General features: G+C 47.0%; 1 long non-coding RNA gene across 1 annotated transcript; it reads right to left on the reverse strand.

The window, feature by feature from the left end:
* Positions 1–5,068: 5,068 nt before the first annotated feature.
* On the reverse strand, positions 5,069–13,833 carry LOC132647964 (uncharacterized). The gene is made up of 4 exons (XR_009586289.1): positions 13,678–13,833; positions 9,910–10,062; positions 6,451–6,611; positions 5,069–5,443 (listed from the first exon to the last, which is right to left on the reverse strand). It is a non-coding gene; the product is annotated as an uncharacterized LOC132647964 (long non-coding RNA).
* Between the last annotated feature and the right edge of the window lie 2,215 nt (positions 13,834–16,048).

Here is a 16,048-nt window from a genome sequence, read left to right on the forward strand (position 1 = left end):
GCATTTTAATCCATTCATCTACTCTGTTTTTAGAAGAGAATTTTGTATTTAAGAAAATCATTGATAGTAGGAGCTGTCACTGTAATTGCTAATTATTTGGGGATTATTTTATAGATCATTTATTCCTTGATTAGTCTCCTGTCTCTCTTTATACTTAGATGATTTTATTGGCAGTATGACTAAATGCTTTACTTTTTGTGTGTGTGTATCTATTTTAGGTGTTTGCCTTATTACCACAAGGCTACAGAAATAGTTCCAATAGTTAAATGGTCTATTTTATGTTAAGAACTTAACTTTGAATATTCACAACTTTAAGTATCCATTTCATTCTCTCACACAAGCTATGTTTTGATACCACAGTTTATATCTTTTTACACTGTATAATTCATGAAAACTTACAATTTTTAAGATTTTTAAAATTGTGTGTGAGTTGTCTGCATGTTTATATGAGCACCACATGCATGCAGTATCCAAAGCAGTCAGAAGAGAGCATCAGCTCTCCTGAAACTGGAGTTACAGGTGTTTGTGAGCCACCATGTGGGTGCTGGTAACTGAACCTGAGTCCTCTGCAAGAGCAGCAAGTCCCCCTACCCACTGAGCCATCTTTCTAGCCCCTGTAACACATTATTGTAGAAATCACCTTTAATGGCTTCCTGCTAAGCATGTGAGGTTTGTATCACATTAGGGCTCTGTTAGGGTAGTCCAGCTTTGGCTGTGTGCCTAATAAAAGAAAGCATAAAATTCTTTGGGGGGAAAATATCATGTTACTCATCAGTGGCCCTCTCCTTTAGCTTTTAGAACCACTACAGCATTTCTCGAGAAACAGCTTTTGTTTGTCTTCATCTGAAGGGCGGGTTCATTGTGTTAGTTACTTTCATTGCTGTGACAAACATGAAGGAAGGAAGGTTTACGGTAGACGGCTGTGTCAGAGCTGTTTCTGCCTGTCATCCTGCGATGGTGTGGTGCAATGGTCCGGTCCAGCGACGTAATCCTGCCAGCGGAGCTCCGGCTCTTCCTTCCCTGATAGTGTACCTGCCTTGGAAACAAAGTTGAGGTACACAAGCCTTGTTGGGAGAACATTTCAGATTGAAATCACGACAGGCACCTCTGACTGTGCCGCACTTCTCTCCCCTCCAAGACTTTGTTGAAAAGAATGTGTCATCCCATGCGTATAACTTGTGTTTTGTTCTTTCTTACTTACTTTAGGGTTTTTCTTTGATTTTTAATGGTTTGATTACAATAAGGCTTAGTGTAGTGCCTTTTTTGGGGGAAGGATTGAACTTATTTGAAGACCTTTAACCTTCTTGTACATGGTTATTTATAGCTTGCTCAAAATTTGGACTACTCATGTTTTTAAAATGAGCTTCCTACTGCCTCCCCTCCAAAACCTATAACCTGGACATTTGCTCTTTTGATTGGGTCCCATAAGTCTGATGTTCTGACTTTCTTTATTTTATTTTATTCCATCTATATGTGTTAGCAAATAAACCCATGTTTGAGAGCTCAAAGTCTATTGTGCTATGGTTAATATTAATTGCCAACTTAGCTGAGATTTAGAGTGACCATAGAAATGAATTTCTGGACATGTCCCCGAGGGCTGATTGTCTTGATCAGGCGAACTGAGGTAGAAACACCAAAGTGCAGGCAGCAGCGTTTCATGGCTTTTAATCCTGCAGTGAATGAGAAGAAAGCTAGCTGAACACAGACAGTCATGGCTCACCACTCCCTGACCGTCTACCCCGTGTGAACACCCACCCCTGCTCCGGCCGCCTCACCTCACTGTCTCAGCCAGGGTTTCTTCTGAAGCAAACAAAACACCAAAAGCAAATTGAGGAGGAAAGGGTTTATTTGGCTTACACTGCCACATCATAGTCCATGGCTGAGGGAACTCAGGCAGGGCAGGAACCTGGGGGCGGGAGCTGGTGCAGAGGCCATGGAGGGGTGCTGCTTACTGGCTTGCTCCTCACGGCTTGCTCAGCTTGCTTCCTTTTGGAGCCCAGGACCACCTTGTGGGCTGTGCCTCCTGCATCAACCACTAATTAAGAAAGAGCTCCACAGGTTGAGGTTCCCTCCTCTCAGATGACTTGTGTCAATTTGTCATAGAAAGTGGCCAGCGCACTCACCAAAGAGCAAAGAAACACAAGTGCACATTTTGGCTTTTTTGTTTTGTTTTTGGTTAGTATGGCTGCACAGATGGTTTGATTAGACAGATCTGCCACTTGGGGTTTGCAGTGCTGTGCTGGGAACAGAGAGGAAACACGTGGGCCAGGCTGGCTGTGGGTTGACTTGGAGCCTGGCATCTCGGGGACTTGCCTGCTGGGGATGGGTGTGTAGTCTGTGTCCACAGAAGCAGCCTGGAGCCAGGGTTAGCAGGTCCAGAGGGCTTCAGCATTTAGCCACATGTCGGGGTGTGCCTGAGGCTGTAGTGCTGGGGGAAGATTGGGGTGTAGGGCTACCAGATCCTGGTCGGGGAAGAGCGTGAACTGCTAGGATTGGCCTGGCTGTGAAACAGACCCAACCTATCTTCTTAGGACTGTGGGATCTAGCCAAGTGCAATAGCAGGCATTGGGGTTCAGTCCACAGATCAGGACCTGGACCCCAGTGTTGTCAGGGACTAGCCTGAAGCCTGAGTTTCTGGTGGCAGGCATGGGACTCGGGACAGGCTTGAAACTGAAAGCTTAGAGTCATCCTAGTTTACTAGGGGTGAGCATGGGGGAGAGGGGGAAGAAAACCTGGCAACGAAATGAGACAATAAGGCTGAAGCCTGGAGAATGGCTCAGGAGTACCAGCCTGGAGCCCAGTGTCAGGCAGTCCTGCCTCGAGTTGTGTTTTTCCAGGACCTGGGGAGAAGGGTACTGGGCTTTGCATCAGCTTCTGCCTACAGCTTCCTGCAGATGTCCACATCCCTCTCCTTCCTCCGCCCAGAAGGTCTCTTCCTGTCTGCTGACGGCTAAGCGGAGGTAGGAAACTGTGCTTTTCGGTGCATCCATCCTTTTTTCTGTGTAACAACGTGTTCATGTCATCATGTCATTTTTGTCAAGTTCTCAGCAAGGTATTTTTTGTGAACAAATAGTTGAGCAATTTGATGTTTTTGTGGAGGGGTGTGCAGAGGAGAGTCCCATTCTACCATCTTCCTGTTATCCCAAAAGGGTATTTGATTGAATAATTATACACAATGCTAGCCAGGTTGATGTATTAAAAAAAAAAAAATCAAAGTTCCTCTATCATCAGTCATTGTAAGGATTGATTGATAGGTCGTGTTCATAGTGTCTGGAGCACAGTAGATAATGCCTATTAATGATTACTACTATTACTTACTAATTATGTGTCCTTCACCCAATCATGTAACTTGACTGAGCTGAGCCTCTTTCATTTTAGTTTGTAAAATGAGGGCATTGGAGTAGGAAGCTGCTAATTCTTCTTCATTCCAGCAAAGCCTATGACTTTAGTCAGTGTTAGGGACTAAGCAAGGAAGCCCAATTTGAGTGAAAAATAAGCTGAGGTAGAGATTGAGGAAATGAAAGAGCTCATAAAAGAAGAACTTAACAAGAAAATTTCCAGGCCCCCAGCAAACACCTTCAAAGTCAGTAGGCTGCTTCACATATTTTTGAAGAGATGAGCCTGTGTCCTTGGCTATTGCCAACCCTGGACTTGGCTCTGGAGAAATCTGGTCAGATTGTAGTAAGAGCTTACGTCACCCACAGGTTAGACTGACCCAAGCAACACAACTCTGTGTCAGGCTTAGGCCAGTGTCCTACCCGGAAGCTGACCCTAGTTCCTCATTAGAAAATCTCTCTCTGATGAGTTGTCTTTATGCTCTCTCCAAGTCATCTCCACATGCTGTATTCCTACCTGAGAAGGGGCCAGCTAAGAACTTCCATTCCCATTAATGGCAGAAAGTGTCATCAGTCTTGAAAGATGGCGTTCATACAGTACTTTAAAACAAAACTTGGTGTTTGGTCAGATGTGACAACAGGAAAGGAGGCAAGATAATCTGCCTTCAGAAAGAAGTAGCTAAAAAACAACCCAAAATGGTCAGCACTTGCCTGAGTAAAGCCAGGGTGCTGTGCTGCAGAGAGCTAAGACCCCTGCAAGTCCTTGTCACAGGCTGGGATGGAGATTAAGGACAGATCATAGAAGGAAGGAAACATCACAGTCAAATTTCTAACCGAAAGTCAGTGCTCAAAAATGGAACGAGAAGCATTATTTTTTCTAAAATAAAGACATTGTACTCAGGTAAGTGTGGAAGTAAAACCTTGGCCGGTATCAGACAAGTCTGGGTTGGCTGCTCATTCTAGCAGATGTTCTACACAGCAGATGCTCAGGACACTGGAGCTCTAAAGGACCAGGGATCTAGTTCCCTCATGTGACCGAAGCGAGCTCCTGTCAGGAAATCAGCCGCCACCCTCCTGCTGGCAAATGCCAGCTCCTCCAGTCCCCTCTGCTGTCCTTCATAGCACAAGCTCTCCTCGGGGAGCTGTCTCATCCTTCTGGTGCAGCCCACACTCAACCCACACATTGTCAACGACCCCTCCCACCGAATCCCAGAGCCATTTCTGAGGGCTCTAAACGTAAGGTTGAGCTTTAGGCAAGCAATACCACCGGAAGGCTTACTGAGTTGTTCACTGAAGGTGAGTCACAAGACTGAAAGATGAAGCTTAAGCTTCTGTAAAGTTAACAACCAAGGAGTCTTCCCCTCATGATGTCTGAAATCTGCTGGCAGCACAGTGCAGCTGAGGGGGACAGAGCAGCCACTCAGCAGCCAGCCCTTGCTAAAAGTTGCCTCCAACTGAGCCAGCACCCATTGAGGACTTCTGGGTCAAACCATGACAGGGGAGGTCACCACCAGCTGCTTCATTGATGTCTTTTTAGGAACTATACCTGAAAACTACAACATTCTCTGCACTGAGGTTCTGGCCTTTTCTTTCTCTCTCTCATTCATTCTCTCTCTGTGTCTCTCTGTCTTTCTGTCTGTCTGTGTCTTTGTGCGTGTCTGTGTTGGGGGTTGTATGTCTTAAAATCCACTGGCCATCGAATGCTAGATTGAGTTTCTCATAAACTTTTATTTTGGCATCTACAGAGACTTGTATTGTTCTCTGCCCTGTGTCCCCTGATAAGAAGCCAGCCAGTAATTTGTTGTTGTTCCTCTAGAGGCAGCTGTCATTTTCCTGTTGACCATGTCAAGATTTTCTCTTTTCTCTTTGGCTTTCAACACTTGGAAGATCTGCCTCAAGGAAGCAGGCCGACAATGTAATCCCCAGCGTTGTTAAAGCACAGACTGCTGCCGCTTCCAGATATGATGGACAAAAGGTCTGCCAGGCAGAGAAGTTTACACAGCCCAACCGCAAATCCTGGGCGCATAGAAAGGGAGGCTGTGCCCACAGCCAAGGCAGCAGAAGCTGAGGAATGGTTCCCAGGACCGGGAGTCAGATAGATGTTCACCCTGTAAAAACAAAAGCTCAGTTGCAGGGAGACACACGGCCCAGTGTTTAAAAGTGGGTGAGAGACATGAATGGGAAGCAAACTAGAGAACACACTAAGACGGAGTGTGTGAGTGAAGGTGATCCGTGTCTTGGTCGAAAGCAGTGAACGGGAGAGCGGTCGGAAGTCCGCCTACAGGCACATGTTCAGACCCAGGTGGCGCTGTGGCACAATGCCTAGTGTAAATGACTCTCCAGCAGTGGTCCTCAAGCTGTGGGGCACGGCCCCTTTGGGGGTCACATATCAGATCTGCATATCAGATACTTATGAGTCACAACAGCAGCAAAACTACAGTTAGGCAGTAGCACCAAAAATGATCTTATGGTTGGAAGCCACTACAGCTTGAACTGTATTAAAGGGCCGCAGCGTTAGGAAGGTTGAGAACCAATGTAAGACATGAAAGAATACAACCTATGCGCTGCGCGCGCGCGTGTGTATATGAGTGTGCGTGTGTGCGTGTGTGTGTGTGTACGTGCGTGTGTGCGTGTGTGTGTGTGTGTTTAGAAGGCAGTAAAAAGGCTGGCGGTGCTAAATATTGGCCAGAGGTACAAGTCTCCCCGCTGCTGGCAGGAGCGTGTGGCACTTTATGAAGGTAAGCAAGCGCCACGCTCAGGCCCAGTCAGCCTGCCTCAGCTCCCACTTGCGGGAAGCAGCCCTTCTTAGCAGTGTAAAAGAAGAAAAGAGTGTTACTGTAGAGAGCGAAAACTAGAGAAAAGCTAAACACTGCGGCACCGTGAGCAGAAGACCACCCATGGCATATACATGTTATAAAGTGCTACCAAGTCACAAGAGGTTGTTAATTCATACAGTAGCATCAGTGTGCTTCAGAAACATGTTACATGAAGGAAGGCAGACGGAACCAGTTACAGACACGGAGCGTGTTTATATGAAATCCCAGATGAGGCAAAAGTGTGATGTCGGGGTGAGGTCAGTGTTCGCCATGGCCGGGATGGGGGAGGGGACTGTCACCTGTTGGAGTGTACATGCAGGCATGTGCACACATGTGGAGACCTAAGCTTGGCCTCTTAAATCTTCCTGTGTGCTCTTTCTGTTGAGGCGTGGTGTCTTGAGCCAGTCCAGAGATTGCTGAGAAGATTCGTGTGGCTGGCCAGTTTGTTTGCCTTCTGGGCCTGGAATTAGAGGGGTGCCACTACAGCATTTGGACTCTGGGGATCTGAACCCCAGCTCTACTGCTCGCACTGCGAGCCCTCTCCCCCCGGGGCCATGTCCACAATGCCCAGACAGGGTTTTTCTGGATTTCGGAGGGCACCAGCAGCACACTAGCTTGGCCTTAGGCTCGCGTCCCAGCTTGGCCATGGCCAGGTGTGGATACTGGCCTGCCGTATTACCGTTTTTGACCCTGTTTTTGCATCTGTAAGTGGGGAGGACTTTATTACTGACTCGCTGGGTTGCTGGGAAGATTAAGTGGGTAACAGGCAGGTGTGCTGTCTGCTCACATTATCCCAGAGTCCTCTCCTCTAGGAGAAACAGACTCTGGTGCTCCCTCTTGAGTGGAGCCTAGTGAGTCTGTTGGACAAGCTCTGAGAGTGCTCTTGGCTGTCTCAGGGAATTACAAGCCCTGCGGACACCACTCAGCAACTGAGCTTCGGGTGTCTGAAATGCAGCCGGATAGGTATAGATCTGGTCATTTGAAGGTTTGTGTTCCTTTTCCTAGTCTGTGGAGCCCCTGGCACTGCCATCAACAGCGCCGTAGCTTTTCTCAAAGCAGTGCAGCTGAGTTAAAAGAATCCTGCAGGCCCGTGCCTTATTCTTCGCCTGTATTCCTTTTTTTAAAAAAAATACATTACCTTTTATATCTACTTCATCATATAATACTTCCACAGGATGAAAATAGCCACCTAATTTTTTGATAGATAACCCTCAAAGGTATGTTTATATTATATCACTTTCAATTTTAGATGAGAAACCTAAGATGTTTTATCAGAATCCAACCCTAATATCAGTTTATTAAATCATTAAGGGCCACAAACAAACTTAAATAAAGCCACAAAGCACGAATTATGCCATGATAAGCCAAAGGCTGCTCCTCTGTGCTTCCATGTTTTTGAGAGCATCTTATCTTGGGGAGGGGGTTGGGCTCTTGGGGCACAGCCTGGATGACTGATGAGGTCCCGGCAGGAACTCTGACAGTCGCCCCCGAGTATGACTCGTGAGGCACCCTGCAGTCAGCACCTTTCTTCTTACACGCACACAGATGCTCTTGTTCCTGCTTGCAAGCCTACTGCAGCTACGCGGAATTTAAATTGGCATCACGCTCTCATATTCCCACATGCATCACGAAATGTTGGACATGTTTTTAACTTCTCCTTACAATTTCCGAATTGTTATTGCAAATGAGTGAAATTGCATTTTCTCCTTTTTGCAAGGTTGAGGTGAAAACTAATGACCTAGATAAGAGAGTTCCTCCCCTTCGGTAATTAGAGAGACTTTAGCTTCATTATTTAATCTCCGGGGACAGGGTAAGCGATTGCCCTATGTGAGTGAGCTGCAGTCTACAGGTCCGCTTTAATTAAAAATTTTTCACAGTGTGAGTGATTTGTTAAACAAATATTAACAACATAAATGCTTGAGGACCTAACGAGCTGTTTTTCACCTTCTGCAAGATTAGCACTGCGTCACCCAGAAATTCACCTTCTATCAAATCCCTACAAGAGGACATCAGTTGCTCTCCCCTCCTTACGTTTCAGTGACATTTCCACTCTCACCTGTTTGCTTTTACAAGCGATAGGATCATCAGATTTGTTAGTGGAACACCTGTCTGGTGCAAATCCCACTTCCCAGTGTTGTCTTAAGAGGGTGAGAACCGGCAATTAGGTGTTGATGGGGCAAATTTACGCCACTGCCAACCAAGAACTAAGACAATTTATCACAGAAGGCCCCAAGGACTGGAGATGGGGTGCGAAAGTGAACTGCCCCATTGTTGGACTTAGTTCCAGATGAGCCTCAGGTAGGAGACTCCAGTAACTTCAGAAGACTGTGAGGAGAGTGAGGAAATTTTATCCAGCGTTGGTTTCAGCCAAGCATTTTAATCAAACCCAGGCAGATTAAATCTGCTCTGTGAGAGAGGGTGCCAATTTAGCTGTTACCAGGTCGATGAAACAAGTCAGATTTTGAAAGGTTGTGACGCTCCAATTAGAGAGCAGGTAATTGGGTAACTGTCTATGAGCAGGACAGGCCAGATACTTATTGATCAAGAAAGGAAAAAAGTCCGACTTGATTAACCTTCTAGGTGTCAATAAACCAAGGGGTGGTTTTAAATGTAATTTCACTTCTGTTCTTCAGGAGGAAGCTCGAAATAGCCCAGGGAGGGCTGTGGATAAAGTAAGTTTTTTTTTTTTTTCCTAAACCAGGAACTTGCCCTGCTGCTCAGAAAAAGTATTTGGGAAAGTTAGCAGGATTTTCACATTGGGGTAAAAAAGGTTTTCTTTCGGAAGCAAATGTGTGCAGACAGAGACGCTGGTCTCATGCCAAGGAAGCCCTCACACAGCTCTGTCTGTTCTCAGAAAAGCTCCCCAGTGCGGGGCACTAGCCCCAGGCCTTTTGGATGTAGCTGGGGATTTTACTCTATCGCCAAAGAACAATGTACACAGGGCAGAGCCCCGGGCAGAGCAGGCTGCCTGTCCAGGAGGCCCCGTCTGAGTGCCCCTGGGCAAGAAATCACAAGTGTGTGGGGTTTTGTGTTTTGTTTTGTCATGGTTCTTTTTTTTTTTTTGAGACAGATTTTCTCTTTGTAGCCTTGGCTCTCCTGGGCTCGCTTTGTAGAAGTGTGTATTTTTATTTATCCAATCTACATTTTTCATTTCTTTGATACAGAGCCTCTGCACATAGCCCTGGCTGTCCTGGAACTCACTGTGTAGACCAGGCTGGTCTGAAACTCACAGAGATCAGCCTGCCTCTGCCTTCTGAGTGCTGGGATTAAAGGTGCGCCCCACCACACTTGGGCTCAACCTGTATCCTTCAATGAGCTTACAAAAGACATTTTCAGTGTAGGAGCTCCATATGTGTTTCAGTAGTTTTCACCTGTGCGTTCCTTCCAGCCTTCTTACCCACTCTTTTCTGCTGTTCCCTTGGCATCTCTGACCCCATATCCCGCTTACATCCTACTCTACTGTTCTACCTCCTACATTTCCCTTAATATCTTTCTTTTCTAGTCCTGCTACTGGGAAACTGAGGCTCCCTTCTAGGCTCTCACTCTCATTAATAAAATACCTTGGGAATAGGCTCAGAAGGAGGCTTGGGGACAATTTTATTAGAGTTTGAGAGAGAAAAAAAAAACTGTACAGGTTAGGTGAAATTCCCAGCCGCCCGTCATTTGCTTCTGCCTAGACACAAATATTTAACCGCTAGTGGCTAGGGATTTGCACACGAGAGAGACTATGTGGATTTGTCTTTCCGAGCCTGGCTTACCTTGCTCAATAGAATATTTTTCAGTTCAAATTATCTGCAGACTGTGTAATTCATTTTTCTTGATGGCTGAGTGGAATTCCATTGTGTATAAGCACCATATTTTCATTATCTGTTCATTGGGTGATGGACATCTAGGCTCATTCCATTTTCTTGCTATTGTGAAGAGAGAAACAGTAAACAAGGACTTGTCAGCATAGCAGACAGGCATGTGCAGAGGAATTTTAATTCAGAACATGGCTTCTCTGGCCAGACTCTCCAGGTCTGTGTGATCTGGCTGGACTACAGACACACCTTTAATCACAGAGACCAGCAGATCTCTGAGTTCAAGACCAGCCTGGTATAGAGCAAGTTTCAGGTCAGGCATGGTGGTACATGCCTTTAATCTCAGTACTGAGGCTACAGAAGCATGCAGATCTGAGTGTTGTTCAGTGAGTTCAGTGTAGGTCAGCAAAGGTAGTTGAAGCCAGAGAGCAGCACACAGAGAGAAAGAGAGGCAGTTTTATCAGGAGAGTTTTACAGAGACCTGTTGAAGAGAGAACAACAGGCAAAGAGCCAGGGCATGCGAAAGAGCCAGAAGACTAGAACAGATTGCTAGAGTTAGTTTGAGGCCAGGCAGAGCAATTCAGTTAGAGGTCAAGAGAGAAGCCAGCTTGAATCAGTTAGCTTGGAGAGGAATTTGAGCCAGAACAGCTGAGTTTGACCAGCCAGAGTTCAGAAAGAACAAGAAAGGGTGAATTTATTCAGCAGTAAGTCTCAGAGGCTGAAAACATTCTAGGCCTAGATAAAATTATACAGAGGCTAGAAGCTTCCAGGACTAAGCCTAGGTTAGCAGATAGAGGCAGTAAACCTCCAAGATGACAGTTACTTCAGGAGAATTGAAAGGAACAAGTTAACTTTACAAGTTTCTTTATGAATTCTATATCCCATGTTAAGCTAAGTTCTCCCAGTACTTTTCCAGAAAGCAGGACAAGGACGAATGGAGAAGAAGGTGAATTGAGACAAGACCCACCCTGTTGCCAAGGGCGGCGGAGGAATGTCCAGACATGCAGTATGAGATAGCATTGCTTGGCAACCAGTCCAGACAGTCACAGCTCCCCTACCCAGGTCGGGGCAGGACTAGATGGACTTGGCACCTAAAATGAACCAATCATTTTAAAAGTCAACCACCCTTTAGCCCTTCACCCAATCCTAAACTGCCAAGACTGCAACCCTGCCCCCCAGCTTTCCCATGCTTTTTTCTTTAAAAACCCCAGGCTTTTGTCTCTCAGTGCTGTTCCTTGCTGGTTTGGAGGGCAGCCACATCGTGAGATGGCTTGAATAAACCTCTTGTGTTTGCATCAATTTGGTCTCCTGCTTTCCTTTCATCAGCTTTCCCAGAAGTTAGGCTCCTGCTGGGCCTAACAGAATAAAAGATGCTTTACATATAATCTGTTCAAACATTTGGAAATTTGTTTCAATTTTTTTTCAAGAAAAATATATCAACCATCTCGCTTTTATCTGTATAAACAAAGCCACCTGTGAATTCAGAGTTTCCATTATATCATATGTGGGATTTGAATTGGTTTTTAGTTATATATGTCCTTCGAATCTGTCAGGCTATTTCTCTTCCTGGAAACCACCTCTCCCCCAGATCAGGTTTTTAAGTAACTTTAGTTAATTCAAAAAGTTGTTTCCCCCACCCCAACAAAAAGCAATCAAGGAATTGTGCTGTTAAAATACTTCTAAAATTTAAAAAAAGAAAAAAAAAAGATACTTTCATAGGCATGCACCGTAGGGTCTCTGTTAAACAGCAGCGAGGGCGTGCCCTTCACCGTAAGGTGTAGGTGACAGTACTGACACTGGCCACTGGCCGGGGCTGCAGCGTCAGACGATTCTTCTTCTGTGCTGAAACAGAGCCCCTGAGATCTGCAGTGGGAGATGCCAGGAGAAACCTGTGGGCCTCTTCCTCGCTTCTGCTCCTTCTGCATCAGAAGCCTGCCTGCGAATTGGGGGAGAATCCACCTCCTGGCAGGAAGGGAGTGGCACAGACGCTCTATGGACACCGTAGTGCATTTGAGGAGGCACCAAGCCCCCCACTGTGCTCCTCTTGTTTGGGAATGCCGAGTGCTAATATCCATCCTGACTGTTCCTAGGTGCCTGTGACTCTCATCCCGTTCCAATAAAAGCAAAATTGGTTCAAGAGCAGAGGCAGCTACAAGTCTGATAAAACCTGAAATGGCAACATTCTAATCAAAACTTTCAGATAAAAGAAATGGGAAGTAAATAAAGAGGTTAATGAAGAGCGTGACAAAGCTGTGTTTTGTGAGTCTAATGCAGCATAAGAAAACACAGTGCATGTTTAATATTTGGTTCTGTACACAGTTCCCTTGTTTAGATGCAGCTGGGGGAGAGAGGAGGAATGAAGACAAAAACCTATAAAATTGCCAGCTTGATAGGTCACAGGTATTCATAAGCCTTGAGTCAATAACTGCACTGTTTTGTGCGAGTAAAACAAAAGTATCTAATGCTTGGTTGCTTTATAAGGAAAACAGGTTTATTTGCATCTCCACAATCCTGGAGACTCGAGAGCCTGTGATTAATGATGGCGTTCTTGCTGACCGAGGCCCCAGGTGGTACAGAAATGGAGCTATGTGTGTCTCCTTATCCTCACTCATGGGGTTTCACTGTGATAACTCTTCTAATTCTAGATACTTCCCGGAGGCCTTGCCTCTCAACACCAAATTCACTCTCTTGAGACCTTCCCGTGGGGCTCAGCTTTCAACATCAGAACACTTGGAGACCTGCTGAAGACACATGCAAACCGCAGCAGTGGTTAGCTGCTCTCCAGCCTGTGCCTGTGTTCACATTTTAACCCAGGACACAGTGACTTGGCCAGCACATAGGGAGACTCTCGCGGCGTCTGCCTTTGCACTGTGCACGATTGTACCTCTGTGTATGGAGACAGCCCTCTGGGATGGCAGCCATGCTCTTACCTCTACTTACCATGGCCATCCCCCAATTCACCTCACCCCCAGTGGTGAACACGGAAATAGAGCTAAATGGTGAAGGCCCGGCACACAGCCCCAGGTCCTGTCCCTTCAGCTGCTCCTGTGGATGTCCCCCCCTGCACCGTGACAAGCTGGGCTGTAGCTCCTGACAGTACTAAGTGTTCTCAGGGGTTTTTCTCTGTGGCTCTAACCTGCACAGCACAGAACAAGGATACTGAGTGTCCATAATAAGGACACATCTGTTTGATGTATTACTCTTTCTAGAAGCACAGGGCATGCATTTTAAGAAAACCATTTTGTGTGTGTGTGTGTGTGTGCATGAGCATGTGTGAAAATTGTGTAGATGCATCTAGATTAAAGCTAGCATGCATAACAGGCTCCATTCTAAGTGCTAATTCTGACTTGCACCCACTCCCTCTCCTAGGCGAATCATTTCAGCTTCTATTTGTCTACCCCTCCCCACACAGAAGAGGCCCAGGGCTTCCTGTTACCCATTATCATTAGGCAAAGGGCTCTAGTCAGGAAGTCCACCATGAGAGAGAGCGGCCACAGGCAGAAGGCAGCTTCTCTGGCCATCTGTGTAGGCAAAGACTGTTGAGCCCTCCCATCTCCGGCCAGCTGTTACATTGGGGTTCAGAACCAACAACACTGTGCAAGAGCCATGAGGAAGCTGGGTTTGGCTACTGGGTTCTGAGAAAATGGGTGAGTACAGGGGAGGAAAGGTAGTCATGGGTCTCTGTGGAGGTCATTGGGATTGCTGATGTGTAAAGGCTTGACATACCTAACTCCTGGAGGCTGTCCAGACTGGTGAATTCAGGAAGACATGAATTGGGAGCAAGGCCCCACTGCCAGAGGATGACGCTGGGGCCAGAGTTCTCTGCACTTGGCTCAGCAGTTAACACTTGGTGGCCCAGCCAGCCCACCCCAGCAAAACCGAGAGCAGAAATCAGACTGTTCCCGTCCCTTCTCGTGGAGTGGTGTGAAATGCTTTGTCACCGAGCTAGGAGCCAGTGGCAGTCAGTGGCACTTGTAGGAAGGGCGGGGCCCACACGCCCTTCATGTCATTAGCAACTAGGAAGCTGTAGTGTCCTCTGAGCCAGACACACCCCATTGACTCAGGACAGCAAGCTGCTCTGTGTCCTTTCCATTCCCATAGCAAATGGCACGGGCAACCTTTTGAGAGCATCGTCCTTGGACATGCTCCCAAGGAGTTGACCTTAGTTTGAGGGGTGACTTTTCCTGTCCACCATGAGGAGATGGCTTGCAGAAGGAGCAGTTCCAAGTATTTGGGAGGTTGAAAATCCAGGATTCTTATGATTTCAGTAATGCAGTTGAAGACCCTTCTTCATGCCCTAGACCTTTGGAACTAAAAGAGAAGAGCCTTGACCTTGTAGTTGGCATAGCTCTGTTGGTCTGGCTCCAGCAATGGCTGATTGCTGATGTAATGTAAAGGCTTGACATACTTAACTGTTTGAGCCTCAGTTTCTTCTTTAGTTAGGCAGAGTGAGCCCCTCTATCACAGGTTTCACCAATTATAGTCAGATGATCTCATATGTCACATGACGCTTACCAGGTGACAAGCACCCGGTGTCTGCCCACTTCAGTCTTCCCATGAGTCCTAGGTATCGTTGTACCCCTTCATTTACAGAGAGTAGACGCAAACCTAAGTGCCCTGTTTGTGCAGTGCCCCGTGGCTGGCCAGGAATGCAGAACACAGTTGTCCCTCTGGTGTGTCTGAAGGATGAGTCAATTCATTAAGTGCAGAAGAAAATGCTCTCTTACGATTAGAAGCTGCTCATTCTCAGACCAGCGTCAAGGCTGCCCACCAAGTTTTCCAGGCAGAAGACAAGTCCCTGGCCCCGGGGAACAACAGAAGGAAGGCCAGGTCTGGGGTGGGCTGCCGTGGGAAAGGCAGGTGGCCTTGAGGTGGAGGTTGGGGGTGTTTGAGTAGCTGCCTCTCGGCAAACAGTGTGCACTCAGGCCCGCAGTCCTTCTCTCCGGCTGGCTGGGAAGGGAATCTTTCATTCCAACAGGCCATTGGCTCTGATTGATGAAGAGAGTAGCCTCCGTTAGGAGAAGCTGACAAAGGCAATTTACCAAAGGGTGCGCACAGGAGGAATTGAGCCATGCGCTGACAAGGCAGATGGCAGCGAGTGCAGTCCCGGGGCCACTGCTGCGGGCAGACACTTGTCAGCTCCCGGTGTAAATGTAGCAGCCATGGTTGTTCCACTTTTCAGCTAGGACAGAGATCGATGGTGAGCTGCGTGGAGGCCATCCGTCACACGGGGAGCGGGCTGCGAGTCAGAAGGAAATCCCCCACTGAGCCAGCTGACAGGAGTCAGGATGTGCGCCCTGCCCCTCAGTGCCAAGACCCTGAGATGTCCTTGGCTGTAAGGAATGGGTTTATACCCAGGATCCCTTGCTGCTTTTCTAGAGTCGGAAACGCAGAAGAGATGTATTCATGTCTGCCAACAGACATTCTGCATTGTCTGTCCTTCCTTCCCTATGTGGGTATAAACCGGTATATGACCCAACAAACTAAAAGCTCATGGTCTCTCTGATACCCTCGTGCAGCGGTTTCCATCCCTACTGCCGGGGCTGTAGAAACCAGCAGTCAAGGAGCCTGAGGTCTGGAGGCCACAGGGCAGTTAAACTTCCTTCAATCCTCATGTCCAAACAGCCAGAAGAGTCATGGCTAGCCAGAAGCATCTATAGAGAGTCAGAATACGGTAAAACGCACACCTGAAGCAGATGTTTCAGGAAGCAATACCCCTGCCAGGGTCTATGCCTCCTGCTACTTCTATTTAGTTCGGCTCTGTTGGAGAAATTGTAGCCAGGACTCACAAACTAAAAGTTATTGTTTTTAAAGGATCCAGACTCATAGCTTGAAAAGCATTTTCTCAACACTTTTGGATCTAGTCTCCTGTATCTAACTCCAGGGCCACCTCCCTGACCCAGCGGGTGGACCCATCACCCACCTGGACAGCCACACTGCTGTCCCCTTTGTCACTCTTCTCTCCTCCACTACGTTCCCAGGATTGGCAGGTGATGCCATCTCTGATAACCATGTGCCATTACCCTGCTTAGATGCTCTGAAGTCTCAAAAGGCCTCAAACGGAATGGCTTTCCTTTCTTAAGCTTTGTCCCCAGCT

The sequence above is a fragment of the Meriones unguiculatus genome, chromosome 15 (assembly GCF_030254825.1).
Source record: "Meriones unguiculatus strain TT.TT164.6M chromosome 15, Bangor_MerUng_6.1, whole genome shotgun sequence".
In the NCBI taxonomy this organism is placed as follows: domain Eukaryota; kingdom Metazoa; phylum Chordata; class Mammalia; order Rodentia; family Muridae; genus Meriones; species Meriones unguiculatus.